The sequence below is a fragment of the Nicotiana sylvestris genome, chromosome 4 (assembly GCF_000393655.2).
Source record: "Nicotiana sylvestris chromosome 4, ASM39365v2, whole genome shotgun sequence".
Taxonomy (NCBI): domain Eukaryota; kingdom Viridiplantae; phylum Streptophyta; class Magnoliopsida; order Solanales; family Solanaceae; genus Nicotiana; species Nicotiana sylvestris.
The window spans coordinates 35,102,870-35,125,805 of record NC_091060.1 but is presented as its reverse complement, the minus strand read 5'-3'; positions in this window follow the sequence as shown (position 1 = coordinate 35,125,805).

Here is a 22,936-nt window from a genome sequence, read left to right as displayed (position 1 = left end):
CATCCACCAAGTGGATTGTTTAGATATTTTATGATCCTAATAGATGCATCTTCAAGATGGTCTCATGTGTGCCTACTATCATCTCGCAACCTGACGTTTGCAAAGCTATTAACCCAAATAATTCGATTAAGGACACAATTTCAAGATTATCCTATAAAGGCAATTCGCCTTGATAATGCTAGAGAATTCTCATCTCAAGCTTTTGATGATTATTGTCTATCATTTGGAATAAAAGTTGAACATCCTGTAGCTTATGTTCATACTCAAAATGGCCTTGTAGAGTCATTTATTAAACGCCTGCAATTGATAGCAAGACCACTACTTATGAAAATAATATTGCCATTACTGTTTGGGGCCATGATATCTTGCATGTAGCATCACTTATTCGTCTCAGACCAACACATTATAATAAATATTCTCCGTCACAATTAGTCTTTGGTCATGAACGATGGGAGATTTATTTACTGCTCGATTTGCAGATTGTCGATTTGAAGAAACAAAATTCCCACAATTAGGGGTGATAAAAAGGAAATAAAAAAAATTGTGTGGAAAGTTTTATCATTATCTCATTTTGATCCACGTACCTCTATATGTAATCAGGAGGTCCAGAAGATCACCCATTTAGAGAATATAACAAATCAAATGTCAGACGTATTTACTGATTTGAAAAGGATAACTAAATCACATATCCCTGCTATAACGACCCGGCCGGTCGTTTTGAGAGTTTATGCCCCGATCCCCTATTTTTTTTTGGCAATCCGCTAGGCAAGCGCCCAGGGCTAGTTTTTATTTATAACAAAAAGATAATACAACAATTAGGAAAAGTAAAATAAGGGGGACAATAGCACCGGTCTTGTTACCCATATAGCACAAACCGGGCTAACCTTACCTTACTATTGCCCCGATCCCCTATTAACTACTTCCCCCGTGTCTTTTTCTGCTATTGTGATTTGCGGGAGGGTTCATTTTGAGTTTCGGAGTGTTTTGGGATACTTAGTCCCTAAATGAGAGTTTAAGTCTTAGAATTTGGACCGTAGTTGGAGCAGTGTGAAGACGACTCCAGAATGGAATTCGTCAACTTTGCTAGGTCCGTTGGGTGATTTCGGTCTTAGGGGCATGTCCAGATTGTGTTTTGAAGGTCCGTAGCTTGTTTAGGCTTGAAATGACAAAAGTTAAATTTTTGGAGTTTTAGGCTGATAGTGGATTTTTTGATATCGGGGTTGAAATAATATTCCGGAAGTTGGACTAGGCCCGTAGTAGTGAATATGACTTGTGTGCAAAATATGGGGTCAATCGGACATGGTTTGGTTGGTTTCGGCAGCGGTTATAGAATTTTTGAATTTCAACTTTATTAAGTTTGAATTGGAGGGTGATTCGTAGTTTTAGCGTTGCTTGATGTGATTTAAGAGCTCGACTAAGTTTGTATGATGTTTTATGATTGGTTGGTATGTTTGGTTGAGGTCCTGGAGGCCTCGGGTGAGTTTCAGATGCTTAACAAATTTGAGTTGGACTTAGGCATTTTCTGAAGTTTGCTGAACCTGATATAATCGCACCTGCGGATGTGGGACTGCAGGTGTGGAGCCGCAGAAATGGCAAGGAAGCTGCAGATACGGAATTGGTCTTGGGCATCAGGAACCATAGGTGCGGTTGGGGGATTGCAGATGTGGCCCAGTGACCGCAGATGCAGCCCCGACCTAAATAAGTGACTTCCGCACCTGCGATGCTTTTTCTGCAGGTGCGGGACCGTAGATGTGGCCCCATAGGCGCAGATGCAGTAATCGCTGGGCAGAAAAGATGATTTTGAGCGTTTGAAATTTCATAACACCAAATTCGATTTTAGCTCGGGAGAAGGTGATTTTGTGACGATTTTGAAGAGGAAGTTAGTGGGTAACAATTCCTAACCCTATTTCGTTTATATTTCATCAATATATAGTAATTTCCTCCATCTAATCAAGGAAATTGAGTGGAAAAATGGGAATTTGGGGGAAAAGTTCCCCAATTGAATTTTTGGGGTTTGATCGGGTTTTAGGCGTCAGAATTGAATAATTTTTGGACGAGTGATATCGTGAGTGAATGAGTGTTCTAATTGGTAACTTTTACCCTATTCCGAGACATAGGCCCGGGGAGGAGTTTTGGGCGTTATTCTATTTTCTTGTCGTAGCTTCGATTTCATTAGTTAAATTTGTTGTTTGTAGTTATATTTACGTTATGTAATTGATTTGATTAGATTTGGGCCACTCAGAGTTGGATACTCGTGGCAAGAGTGTGATTTCAGATTGATTTGAGCTTGGTTCGAGGTAAGTGGCCTGCCTAACCTTGTGTGGGGGAACTCCCCTTAGGATTTTGGTATTGTTTGATATATGACGGCTGTGTACGTGAGGTGAAGAGTGCGTACACGAGCTATTTATTGTAAAACTCCGTGTTTCACTAAGTCTTAACTTGTCTTTCTTTATTGAACTACATTAGCATATGATATTACCTTAATTAGGATAGAAAAGCATGTTTACGTGTTAAATTGCCTAATTCAACTCTGTGCAGCATGTTTTAATGAAATGTTACTATTTTTCTTAAACGCAAACTTAGTTTAAACTGCAAATTCCTTGATATAACTGTTGTTTGTATTGACTATGCTGCATATTTATTTTGGGACTACAAAACGGTATTTCGGGAGATCCCCCTATACTGCATATTTACTTTGGAACTACGGATCAGTATTCCAGGAGATCCCCCAACACTGTATATTTACCTTGGGACTACGGAACGGTATTCCGGGAGATCCCCCCTGCATATTTATGTTTGGGACTACGGGACGGTATCCCGGGAGATCCCCTATTGCTATTGCTGTGTTTTGAGTTGTTGTTCTTCTGTGCTTATTTCCTGGTTAAAACTTCAGTATTTATTTCTTACTGCAATATTTCTTCTATTAAATTTTATCATAATAAAACCAGTAGGGCCTGACCTGATCTCGTCACTACTAGACCAAGGTTAGGCTTGGCACTTACTGGGTACCGCTGTGGTGTACTCATGCCCTTTCCTGCACATATTCTTCGTGTGCAGATCCAGGTACCTCTTCTCAGCCATACTTCCAATGAGGCGAGGCGATCTCAGAGACTTCGAGGTATATCTTCCGTGTTTGCAGACCTAGAAGTTCCTCTCTATTCCTCCTTCAGTTATAGACTTCCTGTATTTTCTTTGTTGATAGATTTCTTAAGTTAGAAACACTATGTACTTTTGTAGCTTGTGATTCATGAGATTCCGGGTCTTGAGAGTGCTTATGTTTAGTTCGTGTGTGTTTTATTGTATATGCCGAGCGGCATTTTTAAACTTCTTTATTATATTTACCTGTTAAATTGTTAGTTTTCGTATTTTTGTTTCATTTCCACAAATTGTTAGGCTTACCTAGTCGTAAAGAATAGGTGCCATCACAACCGTTCACGGAGTGAGAACTTGGGTCGTGACAAGTTGGTATTAGAGCTCTAGGTTCATAGGAGTCATGAGTCACAAGTCGATTTATTAGAGTCTCGTAGATCGGTATGGAGACGTCTATACTTATCTTCGAGAGGCTATGAAGCTGTTAGAAAAATTCCAATTCATTTGATTCCTTAACGTGCGAGATTATTGACTTCGAGGTTCTAAACTTTTGTCTTCTATTCTCTCACAGATGGTGAGGACAAGTGCTACCAGATGTAAGCACGTGATTTTTGCCCTATGAAAGAATTACTCCCCCAAAAAAATTCAAAATAAAACGATTTTCCTTTGTGTGCAATTTTGATAATTTTTGTGACATTTTGGATAATTATTTGTATTTGTCTGTGCATGTTTATTTGTTAAATTAATAAAAAATACAAAAATATATCGCATTTGCATTTAGGATTTAATTCTACAATTAGGAATAATTAAGTTTGTTTTACAAGAATGAAAATTATAAAAAATATGCATCGTTTGCATTTTTAACATTTAATGTCCAATTGTACAATTTTATGCTTAATTATTACTTAATTATGTGTTAGTTGTTATTGGGAGTTAATTTGCGCTTTTATAATTTAATTTAGTTCTATTTGATAATTTAAGGATTTTAGAATTTAGTTTCAGTTTAAGGAAAATAAAAGAAGAAAAGAGAGCAAAAATATAAAGAAAATCGGAATTGGGCTTTTCTTCAAATTCAAACCACGGGCCCAAAAAATACCCAACCTTCCCCATGACCCGGTCCATCTCAACACGGGTCGATCCGGTCCGCCCCATAAACCCAAATGACCTAACCCCTCTTTATTTTTGATTTTTTCCCAAAAAAAATAAATAAAACAAAACAAAAAAAACCCAAACCCTAAAACTAAACTATCCTCCCCCCAACCTTTCTTCTTCTTCTCCAAGACAACACCCCAAAACCCCAAGCAGCCATGGCTGCTGCCCTTTCCCCCTCACGCCTCACCCTCAACACACACACACACACGTCGTTATTCATCGCCTCACGACCCCAGCTCGAACAAATAACCGACACCATCTCCATCGTCGTCCTCAAGATATGAACGACCAAACGACCACCTTTGAGTTCCGTCTCGACATCCATGGCAGATATGAACCAGCTACTGCTTCACCACTGTTGCTTCAGCTTCGTCTTCTTCGTTGTCGAGCTTGAGCTCGACACCCATGGGTGCTGTTGCGTCTTCTTCTCCACCGCCATTTTTCTCCTCCATTGAGCTCGTTTCTGTTGCTGCTGCTGCGTCTTCATCGTCGTCCGCTGCTTCATCTTCTTCAGTCGGCCACCAGCGTCCATCGTCAAACGACCACCCTTAGCTGTTGTCTCGTCGTTCGACAGCAGCAACCATCGACCCCAGCAAACGCAACTGCTGTCTCGCCGTTCTTCAGCTCACCCAGTCGCCACCCTCACGTCCAAACGACCGCCTGCAACGTCCAGCCATGAACGACCCTCCCTCATCACCATAACTGACCAGAAAACACACACAAACACACACGCTGAAGCCCAACTGAAAACGTTCAAAAATCGCCCAGAAGTTCTGTCCGGGGTGAGGTTCGTTCAAGTTCATCGTCGTTCCGATCCGATCAGTTGGTTTAACTAATTCGTGTTTATCGTTCTTCTTATTTTTCTTCAGTTTGTTTCATTTTTCTTGTTTATTTTTAGGTAGAAATTGTTAGTAATTTCAATGTTTTTAGATTTAAGGTGAAGTTCAATTAATTATGTCTTTAGTTTGTTTTATTAATTTTAAAAGGATTTAGTATAGAAGAATGTTAGTTTAAATCATTTGAATCCGTCATGTTTGTTGTTTAATATAGATTAATTCATGTTCATTTTTGTTTGAAATTCATTTTCAATCCAGTGATTTAATGTGAGTTTATGTTTTGGTTTTTAATTTTTTGATTTAGTTTGAATCATGTGTCTTTGTTGTTAATATTGTTGTCTCCTTGCTCATTTATTTTTGTATAAATTAACCAGGATTGGTTCCCAATATGGTTAACTTATTCCCATTAATTTGATGTTGTTCAATCTGTGTTCATGTGATTTGTTGTTTGAATTTGTTTAGAAATTGGTTATATTTGCTATATTTTGGTTGGAATTGATTAGGTGAATTGGTTATAGCTGATGGGGGTAGATTGGTAAATTGTAGTACGTTCAGGGGTAAAATGGTAATCAGTAAGGTCGGAGGGGTATTTTTGGAATTGAACATTTGAACAATTATTTAATCTGAGTGCTCTGTCCACTAGGCATTAACAATATTAAAATAATACATTGTGGGGGACAAGACATAAATTAGTGGGGAGATGATATAATTGTTTAATATAGTGGGGGGCAAGACATAATGTGGTGGGGGGAATAATGTAATTATATAAGTTAAGCATGAGGGATAAAATATAATGGGGTGGGGTTGATATATTTATTTAATGTAGTGGGGGACAAAACATGTAGGCATGGGGGACAACGAGTTTAAAATAAAGAAGACATAGGGTAATGGGGAACAAAGCATGCAATTAGGGGAATATTTCGGGGAGTGGTTCAAGACAAGAGTCTTGCTATAAATAAGAGTCATTTGACACATTTTAAAAAAAGAGGATTTGGAGAACATTTTGGAGAAGATTATTAGGAGGATTGGGAGAGAACATTTTTAGGAGGACTGGAAGGACTTGGACTTAGAAATAAAGGGAGAGACAAGGAAGAGGAAAAGAAAGTTGAGAGAGTTGACTGAATTTTGAGAAATTATAATTTGAGAGCAAAAGACAAAAACAAGTTGAACTTTTACTTGAATAAATTCCGTTTGTCTTTCCTTGAGTGTTATTCAAATCAGTAAACTACTGCATCTTGTATTCGTCTCTCTTCTGCTTTGACTGCGATTGTATTTTGGTATTGCTGATTTTTCAATATGTTACTGGGTTATTCTACTGGTCGCTACTGGTTTTGCTGTGTTGCTGAACCTGCTGTTGCTGCGTATTTACACTACTGCTGCTTCTACTGATCTTTATCTTCTTTCCTTGCTTTCCAAATACCAGGTACACAAACTGATACACTGGTTCATCTTGTAAGCTACTCGAAACATGAATGCAAAGAATGAAAAAGATTTGAAGTTGTAGTTTAATGTAGTCTTTTCTTTCTTTTACTGTCTGTATGTAGAACATTCTATGCGCTGCCCATGTAAACTCTTTAAACGACTCACTTTCGAAACTTAACTAATAACTCGAAAGTATGTAAATAAAGTAGGACCTTTTCTTCATTTATTTTAGAGAAAACGAAAAATAAAAAATGTAGTCATACTAAGATTATCTTTTTTTTAAAAAAAATAATGAGACGAGCCTCGCCAAATAAGAATGCAAATTGCGGGGCCCTCAATAATTGGTCATAATAAATACTTAGAATTTGGGATAGACTGTTTAGTGAATTTCACTGCCTTCCCCAAAGATAATAACGCGTTAGACTCTTTAGGCACGATTTAATTAATCTTACCTTCTTAAAACTCGGGTGCACATTTATGTAACCCAAATCCAAATCTCAACGGAGTCGAAATGTGTCTCTAATCATGGGTACATTGATTGTGACGTGGTCCGAGATGCATGTCCATGACGTTGCAAATTCCTTTAAAAAATAAGACTGAGAAGAGCCTCGCCGAATAAAAATACAAAATTGCGGGGCCCTCGGTAAATATTTGCTTTAAAATTGCTTAGACTTCGGGATGGACCGTTTAGTAAAATTCTACGGCCTTACCCATAAATAATAATACGCTAATCGCTTTAGGAACGCATTTTAATAATCTTACCTTCTTAAACTCGGGTGTGCATTTCATGCGACCCAAATCCAAATCCCAAAACATTGAATAAAAAATATGTTCCGGATTGCGGGTGCATTTCATGTGACGTAATCCAAAGACATGTTTTTTAAACGATGTTCACATTTCTTTAAAAATATAATAAAAGCGGTAAAGAGTTAAAATTTGCACATGAGTTCATAATTATATAAAATCAGATAAACAAGCCGAGTATGACAGTTGAGCGACCGTGCTAGAACCACGGAACTCGGGAATGCCTAACACCTTCTCCCGGGTTAACAGAATTCCTTATCCGGATTTCTGGTTCGCGGAATGTAATACAGAGTCATTCTTTTCCTCGATTCGGGATTAAATTGGTGACTTGGGACACCCTAAATCTCCCAAGTGGCGACTATGAAATAAACAAACATATCCCGTTTCGATTTTCCTTTAATTGGAAAAAACTCCTTCACCCCTCGCGGGGGCGGAAAAAGGAGGTGTGACAGCTCTGGCGACTCTGCTGGGGAATTAACCCAGAACCACTGGTTCAGGGTTAGAAATTCGAGCTTAGATAAATTGTTATATTTGGTTTTATCTGATTTTGTTACATGTTTGGGCTCAATGTGCTAAATGATGATTTTACCGCTTTTATATTATGTGAACTGTATATAAACTGTGCCGAAACCCTTCTCTTCTTACCTCCGGGGAGAAGCTCGCTGGCCGAGACTCCCTATTCTGTTAGTGTCAATACCTGAAATAAGAAAGAGGCCGGATAAGTTACAAAGCCGGACGACCCCGCGGGTCCCCGGTATGTAGCCCCCTCCTCGACTCGAGTTGTCCGCTCGGATACACAGTCTAGAACAAATGCCCAGGTTATGAACTTAGAATAACTCAGCTTCATGCTGGATCCCTAGTAGGAACGTTTGTTTGCATCACGTGCATCTGACTTTGGAGGCTCAACACAGGGGTTGGGTCTGTCTAGGACAGGTGCACAAAAAATGAAAATGACTATCCTGATGCATCTTACTTGCTGCTACTTGCGCATTTATTTAATTCGGACTTGTGTGTTGACCGACTTTTGAATATCAGGAATATTGTGAAATTGAGGAAAAAGAAGAAGAAGAAATAGCGGTTAGGGAGTTAATTGTTTATTTTTGAAAAAAAACAATGCCCAAATACTATCGAAATTCTGCCGAAAATCTTGAAAGAATGAAGAAAAGAAAAATGTTTTATTTTATTTCACTCAAAAAATAATAAATAAAAAAAAAGAGTCTTTTATTTTAAGTTTGGAAGAATAGGTCGGTCATTTTGGTGAAACGAAAAAGAAAAAAAATAGTTTGTCTTGCCATGAAAAATGAAAATGAAAAAGAGTCTTGTTTTTAAAATGGTTTTTTATTATTTATTTATTTGTTTATGAAAATGTCAAAAAAGAAAATAAAAAGAGTCGTGCGTTAAACGTGTTTTTATTATTTGTTGCAATATATATATAAATCCAAAAATTATTTTTCTTTATTTCCTTTCTAGAAAAGTTTTTTTTACCCCCAATTTTCAAAAAACAAAATCCAAAATATTTTCCATTATTTATTTCTTTAGAAAGTCTTTTTAATGATTTTTTTTAAGAAAAAAAAAATAAAAATAAAAATAAAAATAAAAATATTTTCTTTTAATTTCTTCCAAAAAAATCCGAAAATATTTTCATTCTTCTTTCAAAATTGAAAAGAGAATTCAAAATTCAAAAATATTTTTTAGAAGCGTTTCTTTCATTGGAAGTAAAATTCGAAAAATATTTTCTTTCTTCTTTAGAAGTTTTTCTTTCAAAATTCAAAAAAAAAATTTAAAATCTTTTTTCTTTAGAAATATTTCTTTGCAAAAATGCTCCTTTTCTTCTTTATAAGTCTTTCCTTCAAAAAATAAAAAAAAATAAAAAAAAGTTAGTTTATTTACTTTATTCATGATCTCCCGAACTACGCGGGTTTGATTCTCACCGGATATGAGATACGTAGGCAACCCTCATCGGGTCCAACCTCCCCTTTTGCTAAAATAACCAAAAACAAACAAATAAACAAAAAATATGTCAAAATTTTAATTTTGTCATAAATAAGTCGGGTGATATCCAACCTCCCCTTTTGCAAAAAAATAGCAAAAATATATATATATATATATATATATATATATATATATATATATATATATATATATGTCAAATTTTAATTTCATCATAAAGAAGTTGTGTGATATATATGTCAAATTTTAATCCCGAAAGGGACGCCGGAGGGCTGACTTTGTATAAACAGCCACCTTGGGTCATTTTTTTAGGATGTTGGTCCAGTTGACCCACACAGCCTTAAGAATCTTCGTCTCCGAGGCGCTGAGGGGCCGTGTTTGCAACACCAGGGTTTTATTGTAATTTGAAAAAAAAAACAAAGAGTCAGCGGTCAGGTGAATACCGTTTGGATTTTTAGTAAAAAATAAGCCGAGCCAGCTTCGGCCGCTTCTTAAACCATTCTTGCCGAAATAGCCTTAGAGTATCTTTCAGTTGTCGAAAGGCTATTTTCGTAAAAGAACGGACAAGTTTGTAAAGTATCATAAAATAATCCTCTCTGGCCTCAAAATTCATGTGAAATTTGGAAGGGGCAACATTTGAAAAATAACTGTTTGGTTGCATTTGTCAAACGGAGAAAGGGAGCTAGCCTTTTGTTTTTGAGTTTGTAAATCTTTTGATTAGAATATGTGGGTTGTTTGATTTTCGAGTTTGTAGGTCATCTTTAAACCTTTGAAACCCAGTTTGTTTTATTAGGAAAATTGATAATTCCAAAAAAATGTTTCATTGTTGTTACCAGTCTATTTGTCCGAACTACGCAAGGTCTGATTCATGCGGGTTCATGATACGTAGGCAATTTCCATAAGATTCGACCACAAAAAAAAAAGAAAAAAATGGAAAAAAATCGAAAAAAAAGAAAAATGAAAAAAATGAAAAAAGGGAAAAAAATGTTGTTAATAATAAGGACCGACTGAGTCCATTCTAACCTGTTTTGTTTTGAATCACAAAGAAAGTTAAGGTGATTGGTTTGTGGTAAGCCGGAAATACAAGATCCAGAAACACACTTTGCGGGGATCAGGCCTGATGACAGAAGCACTCGAGTCTTATTGGGAACTTGTTGACTAAGGTTGATGATATTGAAGTTGGCAATGGTCTTGGCAATACTGATGCGAGGCTCAGTGGCTAAGATGCCAGTTTTGATAAAGTGGGAGGACGCTCCATTCCTTGGTTAGCAAGAGAGAAGCTTTTGGTGGCTTATTTTGTTGTCATTTCTGTTGTCCGGATTATTCTTAGGGTTGTAATACGGATGTTGTCTTGTGTCAGACTTTCTTATCTTTCCATTTTGTCATAGTAAAGTTTTGTCCAGATTGTTTTAGGATTTTATTCTGGTTTGTTTTTGTTTGTTTTGTTATTCAAACCATTTCGCCGGTAGTCTAATGCAAAATCTGGTCTTTTATTATTTCCAGTCATCTTTTTGTTTAGTCCTTTTATCATTTTTGTTCAGCGCCGATTCTAGTGACATGACATGCGCACACAGTTTGGGCCTAATCTTAAAAGTTAAATCATAAAACCCCGGAAAGGTGATCAGAACATTTAAAGGAAATAAGGACGGTTTGAGATTATTCGGAGCTCGAGTCATGTGGAACTAGGGCAAGTAAAACACAAAGAAAACCGTTAAAAGCAAGATTCGCCAAATTGGCATGAGGGTCGTTCATGATAATGAGAGTGAGAGTGTCGCCCAACGGTGCTTTAGAAACGACAAATGAAAAAGCAAATGTGCGAATATAATTGTCAAGTCCAGCACCATCAGAAGAGACTACAAATCTTTGTTTAATTGTGTTGTTTGCACTTGGCATGTTTTGAAGACTGGAATGACGAAGACATTTTGTTCTGCTACCTAAACACTTTATCCTTCGTTACCCCTTTTGAGCCTCATTTATTTTTCTTTCATACCCCTCGTTCGGAATCAGTAGCAACGACTAGAAAACACAAGCATGGCAGGTAAAGAAAAAAAAGAGAGAAAGAAAAGAAAACAACAAAACGACAAAAAAAAAAGAGAAAAGAAAAAAAAAAGAGAAAAGAAAAGAAAAATGATAACAAAAAAAAAACAAAAAAAAAAGTCAGAAGAAAACGGAGGAATTGGGAACTACGTTTGACCTGATTCCTCAAAGAGGATACGTAGGCGCCTCACGGCTCTGTCATAGGGTGCATAATGTGCATAGTGTGCATAGTATGCATAATGTGCGTAATGTGCATAGTGTACATAGTGTAAAATAATATAACAAAAATAAAAATCCCCAAGCTAGAAACTGGGGCAAGAGTTGCGCTTGTTGTAAGCAAATATGGTTCCGAAGGTTGTAATTGTGAACCCCCAAATTTATTTTGTTTTGGAGCCTTTAATACCCTTTCTTTCTAGCCCTATCCAAACCCCACATTACGGTCCAAAGAAAGACCTTTTGACCAGTCTTCGAAAGATGCCAAGTCATACAAATGGAAGTCGGGGATAGCACCCCGATTCCCAACAGAGAAAATGATCATGGATTAGACATGAATTGATAGCCGAAAAGAATCTCCAGCAGAAAGAGTCATATCGACTACACTCCAAATCCCCAGCTGGAAAGTGATACAAATGAGAGAGTCTTATCGGTGAAAATCTTTACGGACACCATAAGACGATGAAAGCTGAGAGAAAACCAAAATGAGAGAGGCTTGATAGTGAAAACCCTTTGGGCACTACAAGTCGAATAAGATTAAGAATTAGATGGGGAATCGCCAAGGGAAGATCTTGAAAGACGATTGACGGCAGAGGATAGGCCACACGTGCATGTCATGATTATTAGAGTCGGTATCTGTGTTTGATAGGCTTTTATTTATAGTTTCTCTTGTTAAAGAGTCATCTTTTTTCTTTGTCTTTTATTCGGTTCCCTTTTTGTTTATCTTTCTCCTTCCGTAGAAAAACTCCCCAGTAGAGTCTGTTTGGTCAGAACAAGTGAGAAATGACTCCAAAATCTGCCATCAGCTTTCCAATTATGCAAGACCAGATCCGATTAGAACATCCAAATGGTCTAAATCAAGAAAGATCAACGCAGAGAGAAATGTGCATGATTTGGGAAATTCATAAGAGACTAACAGGTCGGGGGAAATGCCAAGTTTCACTTGCTATGCCGTAAAAAAAGAGGGATATCCCCAACAGAAAAAGGTTGCTTTCAGTGACACGAATAAACAGAGATTTGGAGTGTTATCCCCAGTAGATCATCTCAATGAACATGCACGATCTTCAAGTTACATTAGCTGTCATGAAAATACGTGAGGTCAGATAAAGAGACTGGGGAAATGGTCAAGAGGTTTGGGGAATAACGAATCGTCAAGAAGGGCGGAAGGTATCAGCCCAAGCTTTGAGATGGACAGACAATGCATAGATGGAGAATGGTTGATGGCATCCCCAACAGGAGTATCGCAACCAACCACCACGTTTCAAACTGACCAGATTTTCTTTGATTTGAAGCAGGGACAGGGAATGCTACCGATGACAGAAAGATGCGCCGCAAGAAAGATTGTCAAACTGGGGCAGAAAATTTTCGTTCATTTTGAAAATTATCGAGAAGTCTAACATAATCTTGGTGAAAAATCGGTATCCTCAGCATTTTTTCGGGGAAAGGCAAAACGAGTTTTAAGCGAGGTAGTCTTCGAAGGAAGAAGCTAGCAAAACAAAGATAAAAAACAAAAAACCAGTTTTGCAAAAGGAAACAGTTTGCAGAGGAATGAAAACATCCTACTTAAAAGGAAGTAGTTTTGGAAGGAGTAAGATAACATATTTTACTTTGCAGAGTTATCCTTAGCAGTGTTATCCCCAGCAGATCATCGAGATGTAGAAGCATCCTCGATAGATTTTCGACCAAGTTTCAAGAGGGTCGGATAACCCAGAGTGGGGAAGGAAGAAAAGGAAAATTCATCCCCAACAAAATAATCCCCAGCAAGTTTTGAGGTAAGACATTGTCAAGTTTTGAGGATATGTTGGGTTCATCCGCCCTCAAATAGGATATGTTGGGTTCATCCGCCCTCAAATAGGATATGTTGGGTTCATCTGCCCTCAAATAGGATATGTTGGGTTCATCCGCCCTTAAATAGGATATGTTGGGTTCATCCGCCCTCAAATAGGATATTTTGGGTTCATCCGCCCTCAAATAGGATATGTTGGGTTCATCCGCCCTCAAATAGGATATGTTGGGTTCATCCGCCCTCAAATAGGATATGTTGGGTTCATCCGCCCTCAAATAGGATATGTTGGGTTCATCCGCCCTCAAATAGGATATGTTAGGTTCATCCGCCCTCAAATAGTATATGTTGGGTTCATCCGCTCTCAAATAGGATATGTTGGGTTCATCCGCCCTCAAATAGGATTTTATTTTCAAAGTTGTTGTTGAAATCAGGAGCCCGCCCTTTAGAGAGGAAAGGCATTTTTATTTTTAAAGTTATTTAAATCTCGCTAACCTAAAGAAAGGAATGACATTTTATTTTCAAAGTTGTTGTTGAAGTCAGGAGCCCGCCTGAAGAGAGGAAAGGCGTTTTATTTTTAAAAGTTGTTTAAATCTCGCCAACCTAAAGAAAGGAATGACATTTTATTTTTCAAAGTTGTTGTTGAGGTCAGGAGCCCGCCTGAAGAGAGGAAAGGCGTTTTATTTTTAAAAGTTGTTGTTGAGGTCAGGAGCCCGCCTGAAGAGAGGAAAGGCGTTTTATTTTTAAAGTTGTTTAAATCTCGCCAAACTAAAGAAAGGAATGACATTTTATTTTCAAAGTTATTATTGAAGTTAGGAGCCCACCTGAATAGAGGAAAGGTGGTTTATTTTTCAAAGTTGTTGTTGAGGTTAGGAGCCCGCTTGTAGAGAGGAAAGACGTTTTATTTTTAAAAGTTGTTGAAATCTCGCCAGCCTAAAGAAAGGAATGACATTTTATTTTCATAGTTATTGTTGAAGTCAGGAGCCCGCCTGAAGAGAGGAAAGGCGTCTTTACATTTCATGTCCTAGGTCGCCCACCAGTATAATGAGGGAATACATTTCTGTTTTTCATTTCCTGTCCTAGGTCGCCCATCAGTATAATGAGGGAATACATTTATGTTTTTTCATTTCATGTCCTAGGTTGCCCACCAGTATAATGCGGACATACATTTCTGTTTTCATTTCATGTCCTAGGCGCCCACCAGTATAATGCGGGAATACATTTCTGTTTTTTCATTTCATGTCCTAGGTCGCCCACCAGTATAATGCGGGAATACATTTCTGTTTTTCATTTCATGTCCTAGGTCGCCCACCAGTATAATGAGGGCATACACTTCTGTTTTTCATTTCATGTCCTAGGCGCCCACCAGTATAATGCGAGAATACATTTCTGTTTTTCATTTCATGTCCTAGGTCGCCCGCCAGTATAATGAGGGCATACATTTCTGTTTTTCATTTCATGTCCTAGGTCGCCCACCAGTATAATGAGGGAATACATTTCTGTTTTTCATTTTCATATCCTAGGCGCTCACCAGTATAACGAGGGAATACATTTATGTTTTTCATTTCATGTCCTAGGTCGCCCACCAGTATAATGAGGGAATACATCTCTGTTTTTCATTTTCATGTCCTAGGCGCCCACCAGTATAATGCGGGAATACATTTCTGTTTTTTCATTTCATGTCCTAGGTCACCCACCAATATAATGCGGGCATACATTTCTGTTTTCATTTCATGTCCTAGGCGCCCACCAGTATAATGAGGGAATACATTTCTGTCTTTACATTTCATGTCCTAGGCGCCCACCAGTATAACGAGGGAATACATTTATGTTTTTTCATTTCATGTCCTAGGCGCCCACCAGTATAACGAGGGAACACATTTCTGTCTTTACATTTCATGTCCTAGGCGCCTACCAGTATAACGAGGGAATACATTTCTGTCTTTACATTTCATGTCCTAGGCGCCCACCAGTATAACGAGGGAATACATTTCTGTTTTTTTTTCATTTCATGTCCTAGGCGCCCACCAGTATAACGAGGGAATACATTTCATATTTTTTGCTTTCAGGCACCCACCTGTATAACGAGAGGAATACTTTTCAGTCTTATACTTCAGGTCTTGATCAGTAACCCACCGGAAGGCAGAAGGTTACAACAAAAAATCCCCGGCATAACAAATTTTGATGAAGAAAGCCGTATCCCCAGTGGAATCACCAAAAGTTTGATGAAGGAAGCCATATCCCCAGCGGACCGAACAAAATGACGAAAACTGTCATTCAAAAAAGCAAAAGACCAGTGTCATCCCCAAGTTCTCGGAAGAAAAGCACCGGAAGAAACACAAGCCGACAAGAAAGCAAGGCAACAAGAACAAGTTGAAGATAGATGAGATCTTATGATCCGTAGTCTAGCCTAGCTTCTTGTTTTCTTTTTAGCACGGTGTAATAAAGAGATCGGTAAAGCAGTGGTAATAGCGTACAGCAGCAGTAACAACAAAATCACAGTCCCATGGTAGTCCCAGCTACCAAAACTTCCCGAACTACATTAACCTGATTCCCTTCTAGCCGGGGATATGTAGGAAACCTTTGAAGCGAAAATTCGGTTAAATCTTTTTCAAAAAAAAAATGCTTCACACGGAGTACTCGGATGGACAAACATCGCTCACTTTTTCTTTGTACGAAAACTCTTCGTGTCTTCGGGCAAAGAGGGGCAGCTGTAAGCACGTGATTTTTGCCCTATGAAATAATTACTCCCAAAAAAATATTCAAAATAAAACGATTTTCCTTTGTGTGCAATTTTGATAATTTTTGTGACATTTTGGATAATTATTTGTATTTGTCTGTGCATGTTTATTTGTTAAATTAATAAAAAATACAAAAATATGTTGCATTTGCATTTAGGATTTAATTCTACAATTAAGAATAATTAAGTTTGTTTTACAAGAATGAAAATTACAAAAAATATGCATCGTTTGCATTTTTAGCATTTAATATCCAATTGTACAATTTTATGCTTAATTTTTACTTAATTATGTGTTAGTTGTTATTGGGAGTTAATTTGCGCTTTTATAATTTAATTTAGTTCTATTTGATAATTTAAGGATTTTAGAATTTAGTTTCAGTTTAAGGAAAATAAAAGAAGGAAAGAGAGCAAAAATATAAAGAAAATCGAAATTGGGCTCTTCTTCAAATTCAAACCATGGGCCCAAAAAATACCCAACCTTCCCCATGACCCGGTCCATATCAACACGGGTCGACCCGGTCCGCCCCAGAACCCCAAATGACCTAACCCCTCTTCATTTTTGATTTTTTCCCAAAAAAAAAAAAAACCAAAACCCTAAAACTAAACTATCCGCCCCCACCCTTTCTTCTTCTTCTCCAAGACAATACCCCAAAACCCCAAGCAGCCATGGCTGCTGCCCTTTCCCCCTCATGCCTCACCCTCAACACACACACACACACACACACACACACGTCGTTCTTCATCGCCTCACGACCCCAGCTCGAACAAACAACCAACACCATCTCCATCGTCGTCCTCAAGATATGAACGACCAAACGACCACCTTCGAGTTCTGTCTCGACATCCATGGCAGATATGAACCAGCTACTGCTTCACCACTGTTGCTTCCGCTTCGTCTTCTTCGTTGTCGAGCTTTAGCTCGACACCCATGGCTGCTGCTGCGTCTTCTTCTCCACCGCCATTTTTCTCCTCCATTGAGCTCGTTTCTGTTGCTGCTGCTGCGTCTTCATCGTCGTCCGCTGCTTCATCTTCTTCAGTCGATCACCAGCGTCCATCGTCAAACGACCACCCTCGGCTGTTGTCTCATCGTTCGACAGCAGCAACCAGCGACCCCAGCAAACGCAACTGCTGTCTCGCCAATCTTCAGCTTACCCAGTTGCCACCCTCACGTCCAAACGACCGCCTGCAACGTCCAACCATGAACGACCCTCCCTCATCACCATAACTGACCAGAAAACACACACAAACACACACGCTGAAGCCCAACTGAAAACGTTCAAAAATTGCCCAGAAGTTCTGTCCGGGGTGAGGTTCGTTCAAGTTCATCGTCGTTCCGATCCGGTCAGTTGGTTTAACCAATTCGTGTTTATCGTTCTTCTTATTTGTCTTCAGTTTGTTTCATTTTTCTTGTTTATTTTTAGGTAGAAATTGTTGGTAAATTCAGTGTTTTTAGATTTAAGGTGAAGTTCAATTAATTATGTCTTTAGTTTGTTTTATTAATTTTAAAAGGATTTAGTATAGAAGAATGTTAGTTTAAATCATTTGAATCCGTCATGTTTGTTTTTTAATATGGATTTAATTCATGTTCATTTTTGTTTGAAGTTCGTTTTTAATCCAGTGATTTAATGTGAGTTTATGTTTTGGTTTTTAATTTTTTGATTTAGTTTGAATCATGCGTCTTTGTTGTTAATATTGTTATCTCCTTGCTCATTCATTTTTGTATAAATTAACCAGGATTGGTTCCCAATATGGTTAACTTATTCCCATTAATTTGATTTTGTTCAATCTGTGTTCATGTGATTTGTTGTTTGAATTTGTTCAGAAATTGGTTATATTTGCTATATTTTGGTTGGAATTGATTAAGTGAATTGGTTATAGCTGATGGAGGTAGATTGGTAAATTGCAGTACGTTCAGGGGTAAAATGGTAATTTCAGTAAGGTCGGAGGGGTATTTTTGGAATTGAACATTTGAACAATTATTTAATTTGAGTGCTCTGTCCACTAGGCATTAACAATATTAAAATAATACATTGTGGGGGACAAGACATAAATTAGTGGGGAGATGATATAATTGTTTAATATAGTGGGGGACAAGACATAATGTGGTGGGGGAATAATGTAATTATTTAAGTTAAGCATGGGGGACAAGATATAATGGGGTGGTTTGATATATTTATTTAATGTAGTGGGGGACAAAACATGTAGGCATGAGGGACAAAGGTTTAAAATAAAGAAGACATAGGATAATGGGGAACAAAGCATGCAATTAGGGGAATATTTCGGGGGAGTGGTTCAAGACAAGAGTCTTGCTATAAATAAGAGTCATTTGGCACATTTTAAAAAGAGAGGATTTGGAGAACATTTTGGAGAAGATTATTAGGAGGATTGGGAGAGAACATTTTTGGGAGGACTGGAAGGACTTGGACTTAGAAAAAAAGGGAGAGACTTGGAAGAGGAAAAGAAAGTTGAGAGAGTTGACTGAATTTTGAGAAATCATAATTTGAGAGCAAAAGAGAAAAACAAGTTGAACTTTTACTTGAATAATTTCCGTTTGCCTTTCCTTGAGTGTTATTCAAATCAGTAAACTACTGCATCTTGTTTCCGTCTCTCTTCTGCTTTGACTGCGATTGCATTTTGGTATTGCTGATTTTTCAATCTGTTACTGGGTTATTCTACTGGTCGCTACTGGTTTTGCTGTGTTGCTGAACCTGCTGTTGCTGCGTATTTATACTACTGCTGCTTCTACTGATCTTTATCTTCTTTCCTTGCTTTCCAAATACCAGGTACACAAACTGATACACTGGTTCATCTTGTAAGCTACTCGAAACATGAATGCAAAGAATGAAAAAGATTTGAAGTTGTAGTTTAATGTAGTCTTTTCTTTCTTTTACTGTCTGTATGTAGAACATTCTATGCGCTGCCCATATAAACTCTTTAAACGACTCACTTTCGAAAGTTAACTTATAACTCGAAAGTACGTAAATAAAGTAGGACCTTTTCTTCATTTATTTTAGAGAAAACGAAAATAAAAAATGTAGTCATTCTAAGATTATCTTTTTTTTTAAAAAAAAATAATGAGACGAGCCTCGCCAAATAAGAATGCAAATTGCGGGGCCCTCAATAATTGGTCATAATAAATACTTAGAATTTGGGATGGACTGTTTAGTGATTTCACTGCCTTCCCCAAAGATAATAACGCGTTAGACTCTTTAGGCGCGATTTAATTAATCTTACATTCTTAAAACTCGGGTGCACATTTATGTGACCCAAATCCAAATCTCAACAGAGTCGAAATGTGTCTCTAATCACGGGTACATTGATTGTGACGTGGTCCGAGATGCATGTCCATGACGTTGCAAATTCCTTTAAAAAATAAGACTGAGATGAGCCTCGCCGAATAAAAATACAAAATTGTGGGGCCCTCGGTAAATATTTGCTTTAAAATTGCTTAGACTTCGGGATGGACCGTTTAGTAAAATTCCACGGCCTTACCCAGAAATAATAATACGCTAATCGCTTTAGGCACGCATTTTAATAATCTTACCTTCTTAAAATCGGGTGTGCATTTCATGCGACCCAAATCCAAATCCCAAAACACTGAATAAAAAATATGTTCCAGATTGTGGGTGCATTTCATGTGACGTAATCCAAAGACATGTTTTTAAACAATGTTCACATTCCTTTAAAAATATAATAAAAGCGGTAAAGAGTTAAAATTTGCACATGAGCTCATAATTGAATAAAATCAGATAAACAAGCCGAGTATGACAGTTGAGCGACTGTGCTAGAACCACGGAACTCGGGAATGCCTAACACCTTCTCCCGGGTTAACAAAATTCCTTATCCGGATTTCTTATTCGCGGACTGTAATACAGAGTCATTCTTTTCCTCGATTCGGGATTAAATTGGTGATTTGGGACACCCTAAATCTCCCAAGTGGCGACTATGAAATAAACAAACAAATCCCATTTCGATTGTCCTTTAATTGGAAAAAACTCCTTCACCCCTCGCGGGGGCGGAAAAAGGAGGTGTGACACCAGAGATGACCAAGCACCCACGCCCCCTGCTAGAGCCGCCAGAGGCCGGGGCAGTAGAGGCTGAGGATGTGAACGTGGTTCAGCTAGAGCACCCGCATGAGCTGCTGCAGAGGAGCCACCGACAGTTCCAATCAGAGCACATGCACCTGATATGCCTACTTCTACTACTCCAGCTCTCCAGGATACTCTTGCACGATTCATGAGCATGTACAAAACCTTAGCTTAGGTAGGGTTGATTCCTCTTGCTGCATCAATATCTCAAGCCGGGGGAGGAGCACAAACTCCGGTTGCCCGCAATCTAGAGCAGCGGGTTCAGGTTGATTAGATCCCAGAGGTTATACCAGTATCGCCTGTAGCCCCAGTTCAGCCTGAGGGTAGGGTGGCAGCTTTAGAGGAGGAGTAGTGAACGCTTGAGAGGTACAAGAAGTACAAGCCTCCTACATTCAGTGGTCTAGCCTCAGAGGATGCTTAGGGATTTGTGGAGGAGTGCCACCGTATTCTTCGCACTATGGGCATAGCAGAGTCGAGTGGCGTCCCTTTCACTGCCTTTCAGCTTTAAGGGGCAGCCTATAATTAGTGGCGGACTTATGAGTTGGACAGTCCAGCTGAGGCAGCTTCCCTTTCATGGACTCAATTCTCTGATATATTTTTGAGAGAGTATGTCCCTTAGAGCCTTAGGGATGCCTGAAATGTGAAGTTTGAGCAGTTGTGCCAGGGTACTATGATATTCTCGGAGTATGCTGTCCATTTCAGTGACTTGGCTAGACATGCACCAGCCTTGGTTTCTACAGCATGAGAGAGAGTTTGCTAGTTTATTGAGGGACTCATTCCCAGCATTAGGACTAGTATGGCCCGTGATCTTGAGATGGACATCTTGTATCACCTTGTGGTAAGTATTTCTAGGAAAGTAGAGGGCATGCTTGCTAGGGATAGAGAGGAGAGAGAGAGAGGCCAAGAGTTCTCGAGAGTCGGGCCATTATTCTGGTGCCATGCCACAGCTATAGTTTGTCATGGTAGGGGTTATGAAAGTCGCCCAGTTCATTTAGCTCTTCCAGCAGCCAGTGGTATTCCAGCTCTGCCTAGACCTTAGGAGCCTTATTATTCACCTCCAGTATCTAGTATGCCTCCTGCAAAAGGTGCCATCAATGGTCAGTTCAACAGACCTGGCCCGAGTCAGTCAGAACGACATCCTCCCAGAGCTTATTTTGAGTGTGGCGACACTCGTTATATGGTGAGGTATTGTCCTAAATTTAGCAGGGTTACACCTCCATAGACTTCTCAGCCACAGCGTGCTCCGCCAGGTCCTCAGGCTATGATTACAGCACCAGCTACCGCCCCACCTGCTCAGCTAGCCTGAGGTGGAGGTCGGGGTGGTAGAGGTCGCCATAGAGGGGGAGGTCAGGCAAGATACTATGCCCTTCCTGCTCGTACCAAGGCTGTTACTTCAGATTCTGTCATTATAAGCATTGTTCTAGTCTGTCATAGTATGCTTTGGTTCTATTCAATCCAGGCTCCACTTATTCTTATGTATCTTCTTATTATGCCCCGTATTTGGGAATATCTCGGGATTGTTTAGTTCCCCTACTTATATTTCTACTCCTATGGGAGATTTTCTTGTTGTGGACCGCGTTTATCAGTCGTGTTTGATGGATCTTAGTGGTTTTAAGACCAGAGCCGATTTATTATTGCTCAGCATGGTAGGTTTTGATGTGATCTTGGGCATGTATTGGTAGTTGCCCCATTATGCTATTCTTTATTGTCACGCTAAGACCATGATGCTGGCTATGCCAGGTATACCGCAAGTAGAGTAGAAGGGTACTTTAGATTACACTCCCGGCAGGGTTATTTCATTTCTTAAGGCTCAACGAATGGTTGAGAAGGGGTGTGACGCGTATCTAGCCTATGTGAGAGATGTCAGTATTGATATGCCTACAATTGATTCAGTCCCAGTAGTGAGGGATTTTCCTAATATGTTTCTAGCTAATCTTCCGGGTATGCCACCCGACAGAAATATTGCTTTTGGCATTGATCTATTGCCGGGCACTCAGCCCATCTCTATTCCTCCTTATCGTATGGCTCCTCCTGAGTTGAACGAGTTGAAGGAACAATTGCAGGAATTCCTTGATAATGGCTTTATTCAGCCTAGTGTGTCACATTGGGGTGCTACTGTCTTGTTTGTTAAGAAAAAAGATGGTTCTATGCATATGTGCATTGATTATCGCCAGTTGAACAAAGTTACAGTGAAGAACTAGTATCCTTTGCCTCATATTGATGACCTGTTTGATTAGTTACAAGGTGTTTCAGTGTTTTCTAAGATTGACTTGTGTTCAGGTTATCATCAGTTGAAGATTCGGGAGCTGGATATCCCGAAGACTGCTTTCATGACTCAGTATGGTCATTACGATTTCTTTGTTATGTCATTTGGGCTGACCAATGCCTCAACAACGTTTATGCATTTGATGCACAGTGTATTCCAGCCATATCTTGACTCGTTCATCATTGTCTTTACTGATGACATCTTGGTGTACTCCCGGAGATAGGAAGATCATGAGCAGCACCTGAGGACGGTGCTTTAAATCTTGAGAGAAAAGAAATTATATGCAAAGTTCTCAAAATGTGAGTCCTGGTTGGATTCCGTGGCATTCTTGGGTCATATAGTATCGAGTGAAGGGATCAAGGTGGATCCGAAGAAAGTGGAGGCAGTGTAGAGTTGGCCCAGACCATCCTTAGCCATAGAGATCCATAATTTTCTTGGTTTGGTGGGTTATTACCATCCATTTGTTGAGGGGTTCTCATTTATTACAGCACCTATGACTAGACTGACCCAAAAGGGTGCTCCATTCAGGTGGACGCAAGAGTGTAAGGAGAACTT